Raw genomic sequence first — 25,746 nt, 5'->3', positions numbered from 1 at the left:
ATTAGTTGGAAGATAGCCTTGCAAGCCAGAATGCAGATTCCCTCGTTCCCTGGATAGAGGGCTCTTTGCTCCATCTCACGTACCACCCCACACACACACACACATCCTGACATGCTTACCTGTGGGACTGCTTGGGGTTAAATCTTCTATCCCCCCCCCCACTACCACATGCTTACCCTTGGGACTGCTTGGCCAGCATGGCCAGATTTTGGCCAACAAGGATTGATCAAGAATGGATTCACAAACTCATCAGAGCCAAAGAGATGTGGGAAGATTTTTCTGGGGCTGCAAAGGGAGAGCCTTGCTCTGTTCTAGAAAAGCTGCCAGAAGACACCTGTCCTCTCCCAGGTGACCAGACAAGAGGTTGCTGATATGAGAGTGTCAGCAATGACTGTGAAACTGGTAAGGTCTTCTGAAGCAATAACCTTTACTTCAAATGTCCCCAGGGGATCACTTCCAGGACCCTCTGTGGGCATTCAAGATCCTTATACAAAACAGATAGCCAAACTATGGCTATCCTCCTATGCCCCTATGTCATCAGCCACCTCTGGATGACTTACAGTGCCTGAGACAATGTTCCTTCTGTGTGCTATAGTTGGATCTCAAGTATCGCTAAAGGCCCATCGTTAAAGGCCTGACCCCTCCCCCCCGCACTTTGGTGATATTGGGAGGTAGTAGAGTCTATAGGGGGAAAGTTGGGTCATTAGGGGTGTGGCCTTGAATGGGGATATAGGAATCCCAGTTCCCTCACTCTCTCCCCTCCCTTTCTCTCTGAGGTAAGCAACTTCTTCCCTAAAAGCCACCAGGAGGTACTGGACCACCCCAGACCCCAAAAGCAAAATGGACACATGACTATAAATTGAAACATTTGGAACCACAAGCCAACTAAGCATTTCTCCCCTAAGTTAATTTACATCAGGGATTTCATTACTAAGAAATGAAGGTGACTAACACCCTCTGTAAGCATCACATTGCTTGGAGAATAATAATGAGAAAGAAGTCTGGACATATTCAGCACAGAAATAGGGGTTTGGGGTTTTGTTTTGTTTTGTTTTGTTGGACATGAGGCTCTGGGACTGGGTACTGTCTCTGTGCTCTTCAGCTCAAGGCTACCACCCTACCCCTTGAGCCACAGCCCCACTTCTCATTTTCTAGTGGTTAATTGGAGATAAGAGTCTCACATCTTTAGTGCCCAAGCTGGCTTTGAACCACAATACTCAGATCTCAGCCTCCTCAGTAGCTAGGATTACAGGCTCGTACGAGCCACTGAGCCCAGCAGAAATAAGTTTTTCACAGATTTTCCACTTGTAGTTGGTTGACTCCACAGATATAAAAGTGACGGACATGAAGGGCCAATAGAAAACTTAAGAATGAACCCTGCTCCGGGAGGCAGAGCAAGGACAAGAAGAACTCCTGGCCTAGAGGAATCTCTTCTGAACTCTGGCTCTAGCTTCGCCTGAATAGAGCATACCTGAGCATCTGAGCATATCAGATGCATAAGCAAGCCAGTAAATCTACTCTGTGTATCAAGCCGGCTGCCATATTTTATGTCACTTTGAAATGAACGTGCTCTAACTGATATCCTCCCTCGTGGAGACAGAGTGAGGTATAAAGAATGAAAAGCACCCTGAAGTCTACAAAGAGCTCCTCATATTCAACCAGTGTTATACAGTTATATTCTCAGCAGTCGCTCAGGAAACATTTTTCCTATCTTCAGATCTGATCATTCCTACAGAGAAATGATCTCAACATCTAAGCTGCCTCTTTGGTTCCGAAGTTTCTCAGCAGCCCAGATTCAGGTATTGAAAGGCAATGGAGATCAGAGCCACCAGAAGAAACATAGCAGCCACCGCCACTGTTCACTCCACATGGGGCAAAGGCTCCCAATCCTGGGCCAAAAGGAAGTGTATGTCTAGTCTCATTGCTAGGAACTGAGCTGAAACTGCTACCCCTTAGCTCTAGAAATGGGAAACGATGAAGAGTAAATGGGCAAACAGTGGATGTCAACTGAAAGAAAATAAGATGAAGCATGAAGCAACATTTCTAGAATAAGATTACACACACACACACACACACACACACACACACACACACGTTGGAGACCATTGCTTTCAGCCTCCTGAGGAAGTAAGATTATAAGATGGCACCTGGCAGCTCACTAATGAGTCAGTACTTGCTGACCAGGAAGTTTCTTTGCGTTTGTTGATTTGTTTCTTCCATGCTTGTGGATAGAGTGGATCACTAGATTTCTTCCAGGTTTGTTTGCTGCTTTGCAGATCACCTTTACTGTGATTGGCTGCTTAAGGATATAAATAGTGTAGGATTTCTGGGGAAGGGAGGAGAAAGGAGAAAAGAAAGACAGAGAAGAAAGGTGAGAGAAATAAAAGACCTCTGCTTGCAGTGATTTGAGTCTGTGATCATTCCCAGTCCGCCTCCGAAGTGACGTGTCGTTGCGGTGGGCAGCAAAACACACACACACACAAGCTGGGTGTGTGCACATGGTCCAAGAAAGATCTGTCTCTCTAGCTAAAAGATGGCAGCACTATTCTCATTTCATATGCTCTGAACACATCTTCATACAAACAGTTCCGACATGTTGATATTGCCTTTGAGAAGATGGCAACTCCATATATTTCCCCTCCCTGAGGCCTGCTTCTGCTGGACTTATTGTCCCAATCAGAAGCAGAATGGGAGCAAGGGGTGGACTCTGACCATCACCACTGCCCCCAGACACCCAAGTTCAGGGGAGATCTTCACCTACTTCAAGACACACAGTGGGGATAAAACAGGATGTCAAGCCAATCTTACCCCAACCCTGCTAACTATGCTCAGCAAGGTGTCTTGAGGACAAGGAGCCAGCTTGGACATCCAGAATGATGTGGGCAGGGGGGAAATCACCAAAGTCCTCTCTGGAGTTGGACCACACTAGACCCAACAGGCACAGCATGGAAACTTACTCCCTGTCTCCTAGAGCCACCCCCACACACCTTCACAGGATGGTAGAATACCAGAGCACAGCAGTAAAATCAATCAGCTTTGCTGTTGTTATCACTGTATCTGATATTCTGAAAACCTATTAACCAATGAGTATCTGCTAAGTAACTGGATTTGGTTTCTCTAAGGACGCTCTTTGTAGATACTTTTTTTTTTTGCTTTGGAGGCTAGAAAGTACAGAGTGAAATTTGTGATGACCTCTAATTCTTTCCAAGACCCTCCTATTAGCATGTGTGCACTCGCTCCACTTGGCTGGAATTTATCTTATTTGTAATACCATGACCCCAATTTCTTCATCTCTCCTTTTATCTGTGTGTGTGTGTGTGTGTGTGTGTGTGTGTGTGTGTGTAGTGAGAAAAAAATGTAAAGCATGTATTTTTAAGACAATCAGTTAAAAGTCGGAATTATCTTGAAAATAGTCCTCAGACTTGGATAATTTTGCCAAAATCCCTTCCTCCTCTTAAAAATAACTTTGTACAGGTTGAATAATCAAAGAGTTACTTTGGGAAATTATTTAGAAATATGGCTGATTCCTGCCAAAACTGAATATTAAACTATATATTGTAGAAAAGTCACAAAAAAAATTAGGGACTAATTCAGAAAGTTGTTGGAAGCGAGCCGACAACTAAGGAGTGGAAACCTATGAATATGGAAAAGACATGCCTACTGACTGTGTAATAATTACCCCACCTTCACACCAGGGACTGTAGCATGGAACAAAATGCTGTGCAGAATAACTTAATGATACCTGAACCAAGGTCATCCTTGGCTGCATTGTTTGTGGGATTTAGGCCAGTTCATAAATGGCAGTTAATGGTCCGTTCTAAGGAGAATCTCTGCACATCTAATGTCTAGGGGGTGACATTTTAGAATGTCTACTGAAAGTTATATATACATACAGAACCCAAGATCAGGCATCTGCCATATAGTCCAAAATGTAGGGACCATGTAGTCAATTTGTCAAACCTGCCTGGTGTATGCAGACCTCTGGGTCCCTGCCACCCACTCCTCAGATGACTCAGCTCCTGTGGTCAAATCTATGTTGAACCATTTCCCTGCCTTATTCCTCCCCCCCAGCCACCGCAAGAAAAAAGATTTATCCATGTAAGAGAAGAAGCTTTGCATGGTTCAAGTCTCCTGACTATCTTGATTAAAGTGATTTCTAGAAGAGAGAGCAAAATGATGTATGCATGTGACCCATGCCCAGAAAAGTGTCCAAGTATAATTCCTGTTCTAAGTAACTACATACACCACTCAGAAAGATGGAGTCTTTAGTCCTTGATTTTGTTTGTGAAGTAACTGAGGCACAGGGTGGCATAATCCATGGGAAATCAAATCACTATTAGGGACAGAACCAAGTGTCATGTCCAGGACCTGTGTCAGGGATTGTCAATGCCACTTGCATCAATCATTTAGATCTCACTATTTGGGTCCTCCAAACAGATCCTCACTGCCAGCATCAATTCCTCTATGTCTGAAAACTTCACTAAAACCATGGAAGTGCTTGCTTACGTGAGTGGCAGATCACACGTTCCTAGGAATTAATACGTGCCCCAGGATTAGACCTCAACTAATGATTGACAGGAGATACTACCCGAATGTCCAGCCCTTCTCCCCACACACAAGAAAAAAATCATTTTGTAGCTTATTTTCTGTAGAATTTCCATGCCTGTCTTATATATCATGCTGAATAAACTTCTTTGCTTGCATCCTAAGAATGCCAAATCACTAAGAACACTAAATGCACCAGCAACAGAAGTATGAGGAAAGAGGCTCCCCATGCCTGTAATCCTAACTACTCAGCAGGCTGTGGTCTGAGAATCCTAGCCCAGACAGGAAAGTCTGTGAGACCCTTATCTTCATTTAACCACCAAAAGGTTGAAAAGGGGGGCTGGGAGTTTGGCCTAGTGGCAGAGTGCTTGCCTAACATGCAAGAAGACCCGGGTTCAATTCCTCCGTATCACATACATAGAAAAAAGCCACAAGTAGTGCTGAGGCTCAAGTGGTAGAACTCTAGCCTTGAGAAAATACAAGGACAGTGCTCAGGTCCTGAGCTCAAGCCCAGGACTGGCACCAAAAAAAGGCTGAAAAGGGAGCTATGGCTCAGGTAGAAGAGAGCAAAAAATTCAGGGACAGTACTCAGGCCTTAATTTCAAGTCCCAGAAACAACACCAAAAACCAAAGTTAAAAAGAGCCAAAGAAGATTATGTTAAACTTTAAAATAATCAGTGAAAAGGCAACTTATGAAAGCCCTGGGGCTTGAACTCAGGGCCTGAGCACTGTCCTTGGGCCTTCTCAAGGCTAGAGCTCTACCACTAGAGCCACAGCATCACTTCCAGCTTTTTTCTATGTAAGTGGTACCCACGGAGGGAGAGAGGGAGGGCGGGGGGAGGAGGGAGGGGAGGAGGGAGGAAACAACCATAGTTAGTGGTGAGGACCTGGAAGAACTGGAACTCTGTACTACTAGTGAAAATGTAAATTGGTGCAGCAGCCACTGTGAAAAAACATGGAGGTCTTACCTGGGGAAAATGTCTGAAAGAATTGAAAACAGGATCTTAGAGAGCTATTCTCAGACTCATATTCATTGCAGCATTGTTTAAAATAGCTGATAGGTAGAAACAATCCAGGTGTCCATTGGCAAATGATGGATAACGACAATGCACTATATTCACATCAATAAAAGGAGATATTTTATGACTCAGATGAACCCTGAAGCCAATCACAATAAATACCTCATGATTGTACTTACACGAGGTATATAAAGTAGCCAAGATCTTAAAACCAAAAAGTGGAATGAAGGTGTCAAGGACTGGAGAAAGGAAGAGAAGATGCCAGCTGGTTATAGAAAAAGTCCTGGAAATTGATTATTGTGCTATAGCATACATATAACACACATTTGAAAATGATTAAGATGGTAAATTTTATGGTAGAAAACATCCATAACAGGCAAGCAACAGGATAAATTGGGTTGAGCATGAACTTGTCGGTCAGTAGCGGCAGGTTTCATTTCTGACTTGCTGTGGACAGCCGGGGGAGCAGGGCCTCCTTTGCAGTGACCCAGCATCCAGGGCACTGTCTCCTTTCCATGAGAAGGTGGAAAAGCGGAGCAGAGGTGTGTTCTGTCATGCTGGAGGGGAATCACAATCAAAATAATGTGTAACATATTTCCAATAGAAGATTTTGATTGCTCTCAGTACAAAGAGATAACACAGGCTTAAGGTGATAGATACACTGATTAAACTCAATCACACAATGTTTAGCTGTGTCAAAACACATTAAAAAAACCATAGATATGTACAATTGTTACATATAAATCAGATGATGGTTTATTTTGTTTTGCCTTTTCACATATATTTTTATTGTAATTAATAGAAGGGTTACATTATATTCACAAGAAAGAAAGTGCATTAGTTCAAACACATTGATATGCTTTCTCATGTCTTGGTCCCCATTTCCTTCCCCCCCATCCCCACCCCTCATCTTGTTTTCCCCCCTTCCCTATCCAATTTCAAATAACCAAATACAAATATAACCAATATATCAGATAACAAAGTGAGATACTGTAACAATATGAGATAAGCAAGGGACAGCAAAAGAGATGAGAGATAACATAGTGCATTAAGGACAACAATCACTCATTATGTGGCTTTTGTTTCTATATCCTAGAGGTCCTTTCATTTAGTGTCATACTGTATGGCCTTATGTATCTAGGTTTTGCTCTATTGCAAATCTCTGCTATGAGAGCCCAATGTTTCTACTGATTATACCAAATGAGAGAAATCTTGAGCCTATGTTCCTTTGAGTCTGGCTTACTTCACTTAATATGATTTTTTTCTAAGTCTTTCCATTTCCTAACAAATGGGGTGATGTCATTCTTTCTGACAGCAACGTAGAATTCCATTGAGTATAAATACCACATCTTGTTGATCCACTCATCAACTGAGGGACATCTAGGTTGGTTCCATATCTTTGCTATGGTAAATAGTGCTGCAATGAACATCATTGTGCTAGTGGATTTAGTATGTCCTGGTTTCTGGACAATTGGGTAAATGCCTAGTAGTGGAATTGCTGGGTCATAGGGGAGCTCTATGTATAGTCCTTTTTTTGTTTTTTTTTTGTTTTTATATTAGTTCATTTATTTACATATATACTACATATTTATATACATTAACATTAACAATTTTTTCATTTGTGTTATATTCTTTTATATAAATGAACATTTAACAATAACCCTTTGCATTCAAGATATGGCTAGGGAGGTGGTTTGTGGTTGACAGCTTAGTCACAAAGAAAGCCTATTGATGGAGTATATGTCCAGGCATATGCTCTGGGAAGAATGTGAGAACCTATCTCAATAAACCAATAATTTACATACTATGTTTAGTCTTTTGAGAAACTGCCATACTGCTTTCCATAGTGGTTGAACAAGTTTGCACTCCCACCAACAGTGTAATAGTGATCCCTCCTGGCCACATCCCCTCCAGCATCTGTTGCTATTAGATTTCTTGATCCTGGCCATTCTATCTGGAGTGAGGTGGAATCTTAGAGGTGTTTTGATTTGCATTTCTTTTATGATCAGAGATGTCGAGCATTTCTTCATGTGTCTATAGGCCATTTTTTTTAATTTTTTTAAATCTTTTTTTATTGTAATTAGTAAAAGGGTTACATGATATTTGTCAGATAGAAAGTGCATTAATTCACATACATTGATACCCTTTTGCATGTCTTGGTACCCATTTCCCCCCCCACACACACACCTCACCCGTCTTGGTTTTCCCCCCTTCCCTATCAAATTTCAAATATCCAAATACAAATAAATTCATTATATCAGATAACAAAGTGAGATACTATACCAATATGAGTCTATAGGCCATTTTTGTTTCTTCTTCAGAGAAGACTCTCTTTAAGTATTTGGCCCATTTTTTAATGGGATGGTTGTTACTTTGGAGATTAGTTTTAGAATGATTCAATTTTTTGAGTTGTTGATATATTTTAGATATGAGCCCACTCTGTAGGCTTCCTAATTAATTTACTAGCTATGTCCTTTGCCATACAAAAGCTCTGCAGTTTAATGAAGCTCCACTTATCCAGCCTTTCTCTGATTCGTTTGTGTTTCTTGGTCCTTACTGAGAAAGTTTCAACCTGTGCCTAGGAGGCCTAGTGTATCTCCTATTCCTTCCTGTAAAGTTTTCAGTGTTTTGGCTTTTACCTCGAGGTCTTTGATCCATTTGGAGTTAATTCTAGTGCAGGGTGCCAAAGAAGGATCCAACTTTAGTTTTCTGCAGGTGCTTAACCAGTTCTGCCAGCACAACTTGTTGAAGAGTCTGTCTTTCTTCCATTCTGTTTTTTTTTTTGCTCCCTTGTCAAAGATTAGGTGGCCATAGGTCTGTGGTTTAATATCTGGGTCTTCAGTTCTATTCCATTGGTCTTTAGGCCTGTTCTTGTGCCAGTACCAAGCTGTTTTGATAATTATAGCTCTGTAATAGAGTCTAAAGTTTGGTATTGAGATTCCTCCTGCACTGTTCTTTCTGCTAAGAAGTGTTTTTGCTATACGGGGTCTTTTATTATTCCATATGAAATTTTGGATTGCCTCTTCTATTTCTTTAAAGAATGCCATTGGGATATTTATGGGTATTGTGTTGAATTTGTAGATAGCCCTTGGCAAGATTGCCGTTTTCACGATGTTGATTCTTCCGTTTTGCCTTTTTTTTTTAAGTCCCTGTTCCTTATCCAGTTGCAAATAAAAGGTACAGAATGTGGCATAAAGGGAAAAATAATTGAATTCTGCCAGGTCATCCAGAAAATGAGTAAGAACTATTTGTCAGGAAACAACTTGGGTCAACAGCCATATATGTTGAGTATATGATTATGGGTGGAAGAAAGGCTTGAAGGTAGGAAGAACTTTACATGTTCAGGGAAGCACAAATGGGTGTAAATACAGCTAGGAAACAATTTCCATAGGAAATGTAAGACCCAGAAGAGTTGGCAGTCAGTGATGCTCTACTTTGGCATATGGTTCTGGGCTATGACGGAGATTAAAAATCTCTGCTGAAGCATCTCAAACACAAGGCCTGATGACACATTGACTCTTCAGGTAATAAGCAAAAGTTTCCTTTGGAATGAAGCCATTGCATTTGGCATAACATAAGAAAGCATCCTCCTCTCCTGGGGGAATTCTCAGGGTTAGGGCAGCATCTGCATTGGGATAATAGGTCACCACAGTCATGGTAGGGTTAAATCCAGGAGGTTTTGTCCTCGATAGGGTGGGACTCCAAAGCTAATGTGTCCACACCCTTTTGTACTATGAATTTGAGGACTTTCACAAATATTGAGAGCCAAGAATTGGAAAAAATACAGAGCCATGACTCTAAGATAGAAGGACATCAGGGAGGTATTAAAAGGCCATCCACAAAATTCTGAAGACCTGGCTGGAACAAAGAAAAGAAAGAAGAGGGAGTGAACAGACATAGCTGCCCCTACAGCAAGTGAAGAGTGTGTTTACTCTCTCTTCCTTTTTACCTTGTGTGTCCAAAGTTCTTGGGGTCAGAGCTATCTTGTCTTCTTTCTCACTGAACACATAGCCCCCTGACAAGCACACAGAAGACAATTAAAATAAATAGATCCCTTTAGCGTTAGGTTCTAAGGCTCAAAGACACATTGGCACAAAGACAAACCACTGCCCACATGTGACTGGATTGTGGTCCAGACCCTACCCACTCCTCCATAAATCCTTCTATTGAATTCATAGCCTTGCAAATGGCTTGGACTCATGAAGGTGGAAGCAGATTAGTGCAAGGTGTACACTAATTGGGTCTAATAAACACAACCTCGGACTTCCTTTATTGCTACCACTCCATCGACCTAATAATTAGAATTGATGTGACAGCAAAAGTACTCAGAATCTGAAGGATTTGTTTTTTGAGCTTTAAAAAAAAACATGAGAGAAAACAGGTTGAATGAAAAGGTTATTTCTCCTGGTGAGCCGTACCATAGAATCCTGGGGAAAACTCCGGGGTTCAAGATCCCATCCAGTGACTCAGGCTTTCCAGGTCTGACTAGAGTGAGAGATAGAAGCAGATAGTCAGAATATCTTGCAGGGTTCCTGATTGCACTCACCTTTCCATAAACAAGGCTGTACACACCTCAGGGATCCAACTTTAGAGAAAAGAGTTTTGTTTTTTGTTTTGTTTTTTTTAGTACTACTGGAAATCCACACGAAGAGCAGCTACTTTCACCCTTTGCTATGATTTGTTTCTGTCACAGGATGGTAAGGCAGAACATTTCCTGCTTCTATTTCAGCTGAGCACCCACCTATGAGGCCTACAATGTGTTTCCTTCAGCAAGATTGTCAAAGGCTGGTTGGAGAGCCCCCCTCTACAACCTGAGAGCTCCCTCACCCTCTTCATGAAGACACAAATCACTCACATCACTGGAGTCACTATGCTGTGATTTCCGGGCACAGGAATTCACAGAGGGCTCAGAATGTGCTCCAAAAGCAAGAGCATGTAGAGTGCTGGTCTCTGACTCCTTGGGAAACTGAGAGGAAAAAATACAGACAAGGAGAACACTGGAAAAGAATACATCAAAATGGCCCCAAAACAATATAGGCCCTTTGGGCGACAGCGACAGGGCTATCATAGGACCACTGGGCTATCTAGAGAGCCGGAGATGTCCATAGCAATACATCAGAGTTAAGACTACGTAACTAATGGCTAGGAAGTGTCTCAAGGCCACACTCAAAATGAAGAAGCCCACATCTGCTCAAAGAAGCTTCAGTCAAGGACCACACCAAGTAGTTCTGCACAATGTTTTAAATCCCACTTCCACACACTTTGCAGACCCAGAGAACAGCAGGCCCAGGAGCAACATGTCTGAAAGGAGTATAGTGGGCCCTCTCTCCTCCCACCATAGTCATTACCACACAAAAGGTTTCTAAACTCTGCTTGAATTTGAAAAGGAAACCAAACATAAGGTGGAGAACCTACAAGTAAGCCACTCGTGTCCCTAAGTATCCCTAATGGACTAAGCTGGAAGACAGGAAAATATATGTCAGCAATTCAGTTAATATCTTAGACTAGACATGTTAATTACTAAACTGAGGCTTAAAGATCCAAATGACAGATTATTATCCAAGAGTGAGCATCAAAGCTGGGGGCTGATATTCACAGGAAAAAAAGAAATCATCACCACTGAGTAACCTTTAAAAGGGATTAGAGTACAAAAATAAAGCTGGATTTGGTCACAAATCCAATAGATTCTACATACTGGTTGGGTTAGCTTTTCATCATTGAAATAAAAACACCAGAGATAACTTAAAAAGAACATCAATTTATTTTAACTTGTAGTTGCAAAAGTTTCCATCTATGGTCACTTGCATGGGCCCTTAACAGCAACACTATGTGCAACAGTGTGGTCTGGTCCTGTAGATGCCAGCGCGGACTCTTCATGAGGCCGTGAAACACCTTGGTGAAGGCATTTGCCCTGCACAGCATGAAAGATGGAAGCCAGCCAATCCTTTATGGATAATACAGAGTCTAAGGTCCCCTGCCCCACCTAGATTATGTAGACCAACTGTGGCAATAGTGACATTTTCCATTTAAATTTGCATTCACCCTTCTTAGCTTAACCCTCTTGACATGCCCTCGGGTATCTTAAACTCAAGAGCACATCACCTGAAACCCTTTGTCTAACATCTTTTCTACAAAGCATCTTTGTTTTACTCAGTGAAATATAAATGTTGATCCAAACTTTACACATCTTGCTTAATTAATTGGTTTGCCTTGACAACTATACTAAATAGTCAAAATAATAAAGACCCTGCCAGGAAATGAGATTTCCAAAGCAGCCTGGAAAAGGAGTAAAATTAAGAGTCAATTCCTCCTGCATTCTGGTCCAGGAATACTGATAGGTAACTGTATATCTTAGAAAAGCACTTACCATCCTTGGGCCTCAGTTTTTCTACCTGTCTAAAGGGATTGGGGTCATAATGTCAAAGATCTATTTGCCTGGACTTTTTATAATGTCTCTGAAGACTCTGTGGTGAAAAAAAAACACAGTACATAAGGTAATATACTGAACTGCAAACATTGACTTTTTATTTTATTGTTATTGTAAAGATGATATACAGAAGGGTTACAGGGTTGCATAACTCAGGTAATGAGTATATTTCTATTTAAACAGTGTCACCGCTTCCCTCATTTTCTCTCAGTTTTCTTTCCTTCCTGACCCCTCTTCCCCCACACAAGTTGCATAGTTCATTTTCAACGTCGTGTCTAGTGAGTGTTACTGCTGCATTTGTTCGCCCTTGTCCCACTATTTCTATATTCTCCCTTATCCTTCCCCAAACAGATATATTTACATATAAAACAAAAGGTACAGAAATCAAAAACAGTGAAAGAGGAGAAAAAGAAGAAGCAAATTAACATAATACCACTCATTTCCATTTCTTGGAGCTAATTTCTATAAATATCACTTTATATGATCATATGCCCATAGTTATTTTTTTCCCAGGGACACTCAGAGACAGTCATATTTATTAATAACTTTTTAAACCTAAGGCTTCCAGTTAACACAAATCTATACAGACTGATTGCTAATTCCAACTAAACTTAATGGAGTTACTAATTAGTTGGCTGAAAAAATTTGTAAAATCCTTGACTTCTTAGTGAAATTTAGAAAAAAATTTCTTTTTTTATTGTAATTAATACAGGGGGTACAGGTATATTCACAAGATAGAAGGTGCATTACTTCACACACATTGATATTCCTTCTCGTGTTTTTGTTCCCATTTCCCTCCCTCATCCCCTCCCCTCATCTTGTTCTTGCTTTCCTATGTCAAATAAACAAATAAATGTATATACAATATACCAGATAACAAAGTCAGATCTGTAACAATGTGAGATTAACCAAAGAGCAACAAAAGAGATGAGAACTGACATAGTACATTAAGAACAACACTCATACATTATAAAGCTCTTGTTTCCATATCCTGGAAGTCCTTTTATTTAGCCTCATCATAAATGATCTTATGAATGTAGGTTTTGTCCTATTGTAATCCTGTGCTAGGAGAGTCCAAGATTTGTACTAATTATTACAAATGAGGGAAATCATTGAGCCTATGTTCCTTTGAGTCTGGCTTACTTCACTTAATATGATTTTTTCCAAGTCTTTCCATTTCCTTACAAATGGGGTGATGTCATTCTTTCTGATGGCAGCATAGAATTCCATTGTGTATAAATGCCACATCTTATTGATCCACTCATCAACTGAAGGGCATCTGGGTTGGTTCCATATCTTTGCTATAGTGCTGCAATGAACATCGTTGTGCTAGTTGGCTTAATATGTCCTTTTTCTGGACAAGAATCCTGAAGTTCTTAAACTGGCAAAGTAACTAACATTGTAACCAACCAATGATAGGGAGATTTCTTTATGCAATAACAGCCTTCTTCATCCATGTAAGTCGCATATATCTGAAGGATTGCAATAAAACTAATAAAAAACCAATAACTCATTTCAGCTCAGAACAAGATGGAACAAATACACTATGCTGCATATCTCTCCTTAAATGAAGTAATAAAACTTAAGCAAGGCTTGGAATGTGGCCTAGTGGTAGAGTGATTGCCTAACATGCACAAAACCCTGAGTTTGCTTCCTCAGTACCACATACACAGAAAAGACCAAAAGTGGAAGAGCACTAACCTTGAGAAAGTTCAAGGACAGTGCCCAGGCCTTAAGTTCAAGCCCAGGACTGGCAAAAAAAAAAAAAAAAAAAAAAAAAAAAAAAAAACAACAACAGGCAAAATACATGGAATGGTTTTTTTTTGACAACTGTAAAAGTAACAACAGATGAATTAAGGAAAAGCAGAAATTAAAGTACTATTGAATTGGTAGCACATTCCTATTTTTCTCCAGTTTCTCCTGAACAATATTCAAGACAGTCCAAAATCCGAAGTGTATCAGGATAGCAAGCCAAGCCCACTTAGCAGATGAAAAAAAAAAGGGATCCTTGCTGCTCAGAGAAAGTGAGAAACAATCCCTCATTTAAAATTTTCCTTTCCTTCCCTTTTATTTTCTCCCCATTCTTTCATGTCCCGCTGCAGGAAAGTCTCATGGCAACAAAATCCCTAAAGTTCTCAAATGGAGAAACCCTGCTCATGACCAGTAGGCCTGTGGATCCAGAAAATGGGCCAGATCCCTCTGCTTCAGTGTCTCTATCTTTCCACTGCTTATCTCCAAATCAGGGAAAGAAGTAACACAAGTATGGTAACTACTTTATAAATTGTATACAGAGTGTACCATTTTGCAGAGTGGGACTATCTAGTCATAGGACCATACATGAGAAGCCCAGAGAACCAGAATGCACCAGAGAGATTATAGAGAGGAAAGGGCTCAGGAAAGATGATGACAGGACTGAACATAGTGGATCTTGAGAAAGGCACTAAGAGTAGATATCTGCCCACATCCCAGACTGGCAACTGAGTGACAACAATGTGGGATGGCACTGAAAAGCCTTGGGGTCTTGAAAAGGCCTTAAATTGATCTTGCATGTCACATAGGCCTAAAACCATTCAGGGGGTCATGCTACTAAAATTAAAATGCCAATGTTTTTCATAAGGTTTAAATAAGACTCAAGTTTATAAGCCTGTACTCAAAACACTCAGGACATACAAAATCATTTATCACATAGATCCAGGAAAGTCTCAGTTTGTACAGAAAAGGCACTGAAGCAGATGAGAGAGAGACAGAGAGAGACAGAGAGACAGAGAGACAGAGACAGAGAGAGACAGAGACAGAGACTGGGAGAGACAGAGACAGAGAGACAGAGGCAGAGAGATAGAGAGACCCATCCCTCCCTGGAGTATTGGAGTAGTTAAAACTGTTGAGCAGGTTAAGTCCTTTTAAGTGCTGTGAAATGCTGTTAGAATTGTTAGTCCTGGGTTCAGCCTTCATTAAGTCTTTACTGTAAACATTCTGTGAATGATTAAAACTGCTAAAGGCAGACCATTTGGAAAGCCCTTCCCATGCACTCCACAGCATTGAGTAGAAAATTCTCAGCCAAGCAGCTCCTTTACTGACAATCCACTGGACTGCCTCAGGACAGTCCAGCTGTTTGAACACTGTACAATCACTCTAAGAACACTCCAGCAACTGTAGAGCACCACTGCAGTGGTGGCTGGAGATAACCTCCAATCAATCACGACCACTCCCCAGTCTGAGCCAGTCTTGAGAAAGCACTACTCTAAGCAAGGCAAGATGATGACTCTGCTGACCATGTGGTTATCCCCAATCAGACAAGATGGGGGGCTGTTCTGCCTTCAGAAGAAGATCTGTGATTGGTGCAAACACAGCCTGAAGGGCTGTGCCATTGGGGCAAGCACCCAAGCCACATCCTCCTGCTGGTTCATTCTGGAAAATCAGACACTTTTCTGTGATGTCCCCTGATACTACAACATTAGGCCCAATAAAAGACTTCTCCAAAATGGTCTTTACTTTGCCTACTTTTGACTTCTATCATGAGTAAATCAGGCTGAGCTGGCAACATGAAGAGAAGATAATAGAACAGCAATACCTCCAATAGCAGTGGTAGTGCCAGCAAAAAGGTAGTTAAGAGGTCAAAGAGAAATGAAGGGCAAAGATGGCAGAGGCAATAAATATTACTGACAATGAAATATAGAGAAGACTGTAAAGAGGTAAAGAAAACGGATTATAGAAGTTTCAATAGAGCAACCATGTCCTAAGACCAAAAACCTTAGGCCCAACACCCAAGGCCCAAGATCTATAACGTGAGGGCTGAAGGTCCTATAATGCTGAGCTGTGGTGAAGAACTATGGATTCCAATACCTAAGGTGTGGGAGCTATCACTCTAACTAATGCTGGCAAGATATAAGCCTACCTATTCAAGAAGCTTAGCAAGCCAGAAAAATCTATGCATAACACCCTCATCACAAAACTTAAAACTAAAAACAAAGAAAAGAAATGAAAGAAACTGCAGGGGAAAGATGAAATTCCTAAGAGAATAATTCAAATGACTACAAATTCTAATTAGAGTAGAGGAATGCCAAAGAAGTAAAACATGTTTAACCAGTTAAAAAAGTGTTAGAATGAAAGAACTATCAAGGAAGAATTTGAATACAGTAAAAATATCCCTTAGGGATCCAGGCTCAGGTGGCTCTTGCCTGGAAACTTAGGAGGCTGAGAACTGATCTTCCCAAGCCAGCCCAGGCAGGAAAGTTCCTGAGATTCTTACTTCAAATTAACCAGGAGAGAGAGATAGACAGACAGACAGACAGACAGACAGACAGACAGACACACAGACACACAGACACACAGAAACAGAGAGAGAGAGAGAGAGAGAGAGAGAGAGAGAGAGAGAGAGAGAGAGAGAGAGAGAGAGAGAGAGACAGAGACAGAGAGAGACAGAGACAGAGAGAGACAGAGACAGAGACAGAGAGACAGAGGACAGAGAGAGACAGAGGACAGAGACAGAGAGAGAGACAGAGAGAGAGACAGAGAGAGAAGAAGAAGAAGAAGAAGAAGAAGAAGAAGAAGAAGAAGAAGAAGAAGAAGGAGAAAAAGAAGGAGAAAAAGAAGAATGAGGAGGAGGAGGGGAGAGACAGAGAAGACAAAGAGACAGAGAGAGAGAGGAAGAAGAAGAAGAAGAAGAAGAAGAAGAAGAAGAAGAAGAAGAAGAAGAAGAAGAAGAAGAAGAAGGAGGAGGAGGAGGAGGAGGAGGAGGAGGAGGAGGAGGAGGAGGAGGAGGAGGAAAGGAGGAGGGGGAGGAAAGGGGAGGGGGGAGGAAAGGGGAGGGGAAGGGAGAGGAGGGGAAGGGAGAGGAGGGGAAGGGAGAGGAGGGGAGGGGAAGGGAGAGGAGAGGAAGGGAGAGGAGGGGAGGGGAGGGGAAGGGAGGGGAGGGAAAGAAGGGAGGAAGGGAGGAAGGGAGGAAGGAAGGAAGGAAGGAAGGAAGGAAGGAAGGAAGGAAGGAAGGAAGTAGAGCTATGACTCAAGTGGTAGAGCACTAGCCTTGAGCTGAACAGCTCAGGGAAAGTGCCCAGGCCCTGAGTTCAAGCCCAAGTACAGCAACAACAACAACAAAAAAACCTTCAGAAAGCTTCCCACCCTACCCCCCCACCCTACCCCACCATCCTTTCCATGCATAGCCTTTGTCTCTTTTACAGGACATGCCAACAAGACACCAGCTTAGAAGCAACCCTCAACAATATTAGATCTGCTGGTATTTTAACCTTGACCTTTCAATCTCCAAAACTTATAAGCATAAATTCTTGCTAATTATAAATTACTCAATCTCAGGCATCCTGTTATACAAATATAAACAGACTAAGACAAAGCAAAACAAGGAGAACTAGTTGCCAATACAGCTTCTCCAAAAAAAGTGCTGAAGGAAATTATTCAGACCGAAGATAAATAAATGATGCTAGAAATAAACATGTAGCAGCAAGAAGAAAGAAATTGTAGATATGGTTCTTTATACTTTGAGAGTTGAAAGAAAAAAAATATGGCATCATTATAGACATATGAAGAAATGTTCAACATCTCTGGCCATAAAAGAAATGCAAATCAAAACAACTCTAAGATTCCACCTCAAAACAGTTAGAATGGCCAGGATCAAGAAAACTAATAACAACAGATGCTGGAGGGGATGTGGCCAGGAGGGATCACTACCACACTGTTGGTGGAAGTGCAAACTCGTTCATCCACTATGGAAAGCAGTATGGCAGTTCATTAAAAGACTAAACATAGAGCTCCCCTATGACCCAGTAATTCCACTACTAGGCATTTACCCAACCATCCAGAAACAAGGGCATACTAAATCCACTAGCACAACGATGTTCATTGCAGCACTATTTACCATAGCAAAGATATGGCGCCAACCCAGATGTCCCTCAGTTGATGAATGGATCAACAAGATGTGGTATTTATACACAATGGAATTCTATGCTGCTGTCAGAAAGAATGACATTGCCCCATTTGTATGGAAATGGAAAGACTTAGAAAAAAATCATATTAAGTGAAGTAAGCCAGACTCAAAGGAACATAGGCCCAATAGTCTCCCTCATTTGTCATAATCAATAGAAACCTTGGGCTCTCCTAGCAGACATTTAGAATAGAACAAAATTTAGAGACATTAGGCCAAATAATATGACACTAAATGTAAGGACCTCCATATAATGAGTGATTGTTGTCCTTAAGGTACTATGCTACCTCTCATCTCTTTTGCTATCCCTTGGTTGTCTCATATTGTTACAATATTTCACATTGTTATCTGATATATTTTATATGTGCTTAATTGGTTATTTGAAATTGGATAGGGAAGGGGGGAAATCAAGATAAGCAGGGGGAGGGTGGGAGAGAAATGGGGACCATGTCATAAGAAAGGGTATCAATGTTTGTGAAGTTATGCACCTTCTATGTGGTGAATATAATGTAACCCTTCTATTAATCACAATAAAAAATATGGCATCATCTGATGGAGTTTCAATGTATGTATATATATATGACATGCATAACATAATTACAACGGGTAGAAAGAATGTGTAGTGGTAAGACTGGTACATTCCATTTGAAGTGATAAAAACATAATACTAAGTAAAGTTTGTAAAATTAAGTTCTTATCTTGTAACCTCTAGTGTAGCCATGAAGACAAATTTGCTTATATTTCTATGTATGTTGATAGATTACCAAAAGTAATAAACTGGAATATTAAGAGATATTTAAATAATACGAAAAGGTATTTAAGAGCAAAAGGAATTCCATTGGGTACAAATACCACATCTTGTTGACCCATTCATCAACTGAGGGACATCTAGGTTGGTTCCATATCTTTGCTATGCTGAATAATGCTGCAATGAACATTGTTGTGCTAGTGGATTTAGTATGCCCTAGTTTCTGGATGGTTGGGTAAATGCCAAGTAGTGGAATTGCTGGATTATAGGGGAGCTCTATGTTTAGCCTTTTGAGGCACTGCCATACTGCTTTCCATAATGGATGAACAAGTTTGCACTCCCACCAATAGTGTAGTAGTGATCCTTCCTGGCCACATCCCCTCTAGCATCTGTTGCTATTAGTTTTCCCTTGATACATAAGGCCATATAGTATGAAGCTAATTGAAAGGACCTCTAGGATATTGAAACAAAAGCCATATAATGAATGATTGTTGTCCTTAATGTACTATGTTATCTCTCATCTCTTTTGCTGTCCCTTGGTTATCTCATATTGTTACAGTATCTCACTTTGTTATCTGATATATTGGATATATTTGTATTTGGTTATTTGAAATTGGATAGGAAAGGGAGGAAAACCAAGATGGGGGAGTGGGGGGGGGAGGGAAATGGGGACCAAGACATGTGAAAGGGTATCAATGTATGTGAATTAATGCACCTTCTATCTGGCAAAAATCATGTAACCCTTTTATTAATTACAATAAAAATATTTAAAAAGAGCAAAAGAAAGAAGAGAAAATAAAGAAACAAATAAGAATGTGGGAGAGCTAACACAAAATGTATCAATAATTACATTAATGCAAATGGTCTCATCCAGGAGTTAGCAGTCCTCTTCTGTACAGGGATAATAATGATTTTTGCATTATTGAATCACGTGGTCTCTGTGGTAGCCACTTCCAGCTGCTGAGGTGATGTGAAAGCAGCCAGAGCAATGTGTAAAGCATTCACACCTGTTATCCTAGCAACTCAGGAGGCTGGGATTTGGAAGATTACAGTTTGAAACCAACCCAAGTAGAAACGGCTGTGAGACTACATCTCCCAAAATAACTAGCTAGATGTATGGCTCAAGTGGTAGAAGGCCAGTCAAGCAAGCAAGCCAAGTAAGTGAAGTAAGCAAGCCAACGAAGGGTGGCTCTGACTCCAAACTCCAATACCATCAAGATTGGATAGATAAATAAATGAACTCCAATTAGCCACAATATCAATATACACTTCAGAAAAATGCCATAAAGTGACCCAATACATAAAGCTAAAAAGATCAGTTCACTAAGACAGAAGAATCCTAAATTAATAAGTCATTAGCAACAGAGCTTCAAAACACAAGAAATAGACAAATATACAATTAAGGATAAAGTCTACACTGGTTTCCTGTTACTATAACAGCTTCTTGCAAGCAGAGGCTCAGAAAAATGCACAGTAACCATCTCACACTCTCTCTGGGTCAGTTCTGGGCATGGCTCAGCTAGGTCCTCTACAAAGAGTGTGACAAGGCTTCAGTCTAAGTGTTGATCAGGGCCAAGGTCTCATCTGGAAACTCACCTAGGGAAGCAGCTGCTACTAAACTACCTCAGGCTACTGTCAGAATTCATTTCCTATAACTGAAGGACTGGGAAGCCTGGCTTTGTTAATCAGCTGAGGATTTTCTCCAGTTCCCGAGAGCTGCCCATAGCTACAGACACACAGACTGCTTATCCTTTCCGTGCCAGCAACAGAGTCTCAAGAGCAGACCTGCTGGCACGAAGTCATCTTACATAATACAACAGATACATATACAATATATTACATAATATGAGTTAAAACAAATCCTAGGTCCTACTCTTAGTAGGAAGGAATTTTATAAATATGTGAACAGCAGGAAGCAGGGACAACTGAGGATCAAGTAGGTTATGTTAAAATAATAAAACCCAACTCAAAAGGTTACATATTGTGCAATTCCATCATGAAATCTTTTTGCAAAGACAAAGCCATGGAGACATCAAATCGGTCAGTTTTTGGCAAAGAGCTACAACATGACTGTACTTCAGGGGAATCAGAAGAAATCCATATCCTGATTGTGATTACACAGCTGTATACTTTTTGCAGTCCTCAGAATCATAGCCTAAAAACCAATGAATTTCACTTGAGTGTTAAAATGATAAAAGCATATATATTACTGGGGAGAGAAAGGAGGGTGGTAAGAATGTGGCATTGCGTGTCTGTCACCCTGTCCTAGACCTTTACCAAGCCTGTGCTAATGCTCTCTGATTCCCCAGCCCAGTCATTAGCACTCAAGCTCCTTATAGAGCACAGAGCTGGTTTCCAATAAGTTTTGACACAGCCTCATTTTTCTGGCCTGAAACAAGAGAATTTCATTGCTCAGCTTCCAAGGTGTTTGCTTACTGCCCACCAGGAGACCTAAATGAGAACTCTCCAGAGCAATTTTATTCTTCAGTTTTAAGAACAACTCTACAATCCCTTTACAGAGCCAGCATGAGGCTAAGGATGCATACAATCTCAGTAATGGAAAAGCAGAGTGGCTAAGGCACATGGCCCTGAGACTTCTCTCCAAGGATTCTTTTGATTCAGGCCCACCTTCATCCTGGTTCCTCCCTTCCTGATTGCAACAAAAATTGCATAAGCACATCAGACCCTTAGTAGAAAGCAGACCTGTATTTCTCCGACAGAGTAATTTCTGCTCAGGGATCTTCTTGTCACAGTTTGTCAAGCAAATTAGTTTGTCAAACAAATTAAAAGTAAGCTGCTAACAATGTGACCCTGAGAACTCTGAGCAACCCCAGCCCTGTCCTCTGCCATCTCCTTAGGGAAAACCACTATCTTCTAGGCCTCCCAGTTCATAGGACAGCTTCTGGCATATATTAAGTTGCTATAAATATTTACCAACCAAAATTATGAGCCCACTACCTGACAAATGTAACTGTAACTCCCCTATACATTACCTGGACAATAAAAATAAATAAATAAATATGTACCAACCAAACAATGTGTGTGTGTGTGTGTGTGTGTGTGTGTGTGTTGTGTGTGTGTGTGTGTGTATTCTGACCCTGGGGCTTGAACTTAGGGCCTGGATGCTGTCCCTGAGCTTATTGTGCCCAAAGCTTACACCATACCTCTTGAGCCACGGTTCTATTTTTGGCTTTTTTTTGAGGGGGGGGAAAGTCTCAGAGAGTTCATGCCCATGCTTGCTTCTAGTTGTGATCCTCACATCTCAAGCCTCCTAAGTAGCTAGGATCACAGGCATGAACCATAAACCTGGCGTTATTTTTAACTTCCCCATTCATTTCTTCAAAAATCCACAACTAAATGGATTGTTTAAATGGTCTTGCCCAGCTCAGATGTAGCTGAGGAGACAATGAGAAACTTTGGTACTTCAGCTCAGACAAGTTGCGGGTGTGGGCGACCTTTAACCATGTAGTTAGCTCAATATATGTATAGCATCCCTTGTAAAGACCAGGAAGGTCCTTTGATGCACAGGGTTGTCTCTCTAACTTAAATAGTACAAAACCTCCCAAACTCTTGAAAGCTAAGGAAGAGTATATGAAACCCCAATTCCACAGCATTGATGTCAGAGCCATTACCAAGAGTGTATAGAAACTTGACAGACTCACTGAAATGGTCCCGTACCATCTTGGCTCGCCTCCACTAATTCCTTCTTGATTGTGTGCCATGTCAGGCAATATAGATGTCCCTTGTGCAAGTGCAAAGCTCACCACAGAGCACACCATGCAAACTTTTATACCAAACATTATAATTGCAGTAAAAAAATAATCACAAAATCTGTCAAGGGTGGGAACAGATCCAGACCTTGCAGTGAATTGTGCTGTAAACTCAAAATTGGAAGGCAAGATTTCTCCATCTTGTCTGCTACTATCTTCTTCCTCACACCTCTATTCCTTCTTTCACTTCAGCAGCGTCCCCCAGCAGAACAAAGCCAAATCCAAGCTCATGTATTCCCTGCCTCACCTTTCATCACAAATCCAATAGATTGGATTTACTGATTCAGTATCTTAGTCTCACCCCAGTACAGGACTTATTAAACCCATAAACTCAAACACTTGCTTTGCATATATCTTGCAGCCTCTCACCTTTCTCTCTAGGCATGATCATCCTCTTCCATGGTGCCAGAACCTTGGACCTCAAGTGCTACGTATTTTATTTTCCCAGTACTCACTTGACTTGCATGGTGTCCCACTCTTATCTGAGACCTCAGGACACTGGTTAAAATGCTAGCAACGTCCTCAGTGCTGAGCTGAGCTCCTGAGGAAATGATTCCTACTGAGATTATCAGGAGTGCAAACCTGCTAATGAGACAGCAGTGCCATAGCCTATGAGAGCAGACCGTTGGTCCACCTGTAGGAGAGCTTATAAGGACCTACAGGTGCATTTCAGGCAGGCACTTTACTTCTGGTTGTCATCCTGATAGACAGTTAGAGCAAGACATTCTACTGCCATCTGCTGGAAATCTATTATAATAAATGTAGGAACCTTCCAGATGAATGACACCTGCTGCGCTGTTGTGCACTACATATCCACACCAGATGACAACCTGCCATTGTTCCAAAGGGCAGGCCCCAGTGGCCAGTTCTCCATGCACAGGAAGACTGCACAGGCAGCTCCTGTGTTTATTCCATGAAACAAAGTCAAAGTTCCTTGAGCCTGTGAGCCAGCCCTGAAGAGCCCAAGGACAATTGCACATGGGCCGTGTCTCTTGAAATGCTCAGCCTTTGCAGCAAAATGTTCAGACACAAAAATGAATTTTAAATACATTAAGACAGAAAAGCTAATGCAGTGCTCTCATAACCAGTAGAGAAGGTAAAACAAGCCAGGTCATTGGATTCACCATGCTTGTTAGCTTCCAAATTCTGATGCTTTCATGCGCAAGATCTTTGGACCCTGAGGGGCTCATGCTCTCTGGTTGGCCAGTTCCTACAGACAGCAAACAACTGTCCTGTGATCCTGTTTTTCTAATGCATTCCACCCAACTCCTAGGCCCACACCTGCTCCCTCTGTCTGGTCATCTCCCTAGACCCCAAAGACCAGACACCAAATGATCAAGAAGAGTCCTTAGCAGCCCGGAGTCAGCTAAGAGGATTCTTGAGAGCCATGTTGAGCCTGCCGAGAATTCTGACCCTGCCCCTCCTGGAGAAACAAAACAAAGGTTCCCGTGTGTAAGCTCTCTTCTTGGAAACTGAGTAACAAGCTGTGTGTTCGGTAGCCACCAGACTGACTGTACTTCAAAATTTCTATTGTCACCTGAATACCTGTTTCCAAAAGGTATCCAGCCCTCCTGGATCAGAAACCCTCCCCATCAGACTAAAATAATGATAAATTGAGTCATACTTTGACTAGGATTTTTTAATTTAATTTTGTTGTCAGGATGATGTATAGAGTGTTCATAGTTACACTCAGAAGGTAGTGAGTACATTCCTTGAACATTGTTACCCCTTCCCATGGTTTTCTCCCACTTTCTCTCCTTCCTCCCCAGTTATAAAATTCATTTCTAACATATTGTCTTGTGAATTACATAGGATTATTTAATAATTATACATGCCTCTCCCTGCCAATTCCCAGTTCCTTGTCTAGTCATACCTAAAGTTCATGTCTGTATCCCAAAGATGGCTAAATATGTACTCAAGTGCTATCTTCCCATAGCGTACACAGGCCGTGTGATAAAATTCCATTCTCTACCCTTCATCAGCAATGTCTCTTCATTTGGAGAACAGGGGCAAGAGGTTGGTCTTGACATGCAGAGCGACTGGAGTTTGGGTACAGGGTCCAACAACTTCCCTTTGAGCTTCCACGAGGGTTGGAGGCATGAAGAGGAAATCAACCAAGACATTCCTTCTGGGAGGTTTTCAAATTTTTCCTAGAAGCTGGGTATAGTAGCTCCCATCTGTAATCCCAGCTACTCAGTAAGCTGAGATCTGAAGATCACAGTTCAAAGCTACCCCAGGCCTTAAAGATCGTGAGACTCTTATCATCAATTAACCATCAGAAAAGTGGAAGTGACACTGTAGCTCAGGAGGTAGAGCAGTAGCCTTGAGCTCAGGGACAATGCCCAGACTCAAAGTTCAAGCCGAATGACTGACAAAAAAAACATTTGTTCCTAGGAGCTGTAGGCATCACAAATGGTTAACCATAGAAAATTCTGCAGTGGGAGAAAACTAAAATTGGATACTTCTTTGTCACCCTGCACCAGGATTACACCAAGTGGATCAAAGACTTGAGGTAAAAGCAGATACACTGAAAACTTTACAAGAAGGAATAGGAGATACACTAGGTCTCCTTGGTACAGGTCAAAACTTTCTTAATAAGGACCAAGAAACACAACAAATCAGAAAAAGGCTGGATAAGTGGGACTGCATTAAACTGCAGAGCTTCTGGATGACAAAGGTCATGCTAGCAAACTAACTAGAAAGCCTACAGAGTGGGAGAAGATCTTCACTAACTATACAATGGACAAAGGCCTCATATCAAAAATATATCAACAGCTCAAAAAATTGAATCACTCCCAAACTAATCTCCAAAGAAACAACCATCCCATTAAAAGATGGGCCAAAGACTTAAAGAGAGTCTTCTCTGATGAAGAAACAAAAATGGCCTATAGACACATGAAGAAATGCTCGACATCTCTGGTCAGAAAAGAAATACAAATCAAAACAACTCTAAGATTCCACCTCACTCCAGTTAGAATGGCCAGGATCAAGAAATCTAATAGCAACAGATGCTGGAGGGGATGTGGCCAGGAGGGATCACTACTACACTGTTGGTAGGAGTGCAAACTCGTTCAACCACTATGGAAAGCAGTATGGCAGTTCCTCAAAAGACTAAACATAGAAATCCCCTATGACCCAGCAATTCCACTCCTTGGCATTTACCCAATCATCCAGAAACAAGGACATACTAAATCCACTAGCACAATGATGTTCACTGCAGCACTATTTACCATAGCAAAGATATGGAACCAACCCAGATGCCCCTCAGTTGATGAGTGGATCAACAAGATGTGGTATTGATA

General features: G+C 41.3%; 1 pseudogene; it reads right to left on the bottom strand.

Moving 5' to 3' along the window:
- Positions 1 to 25,746, bottom strand: part of LOC150056529 (uncharacterized) — a 65,537-nt pseudogene that overhangs the window by 31,876 nt on the left and 7,915 nt on the right.

This window comes from Megascapheus bottae, chromosome 12 (genome assembly GCF_031878675.1).
Source record: "Megascapheus bottae isolate mThoBot1 chromosome 12, mThoBot2.hap1, whole genome shotgun sequence".
NCBI classification, from domain to species: Eukaryota; Metazoa; Chordata; class Mammalia; order Rodentia; family Geomyidae; genus Megascapheus; species Megascapheus bottae.
Note: the sequence above shows the minus strand (reverse complement) of the source record. Positions and strands in the feature narration are given on the sequence as shown.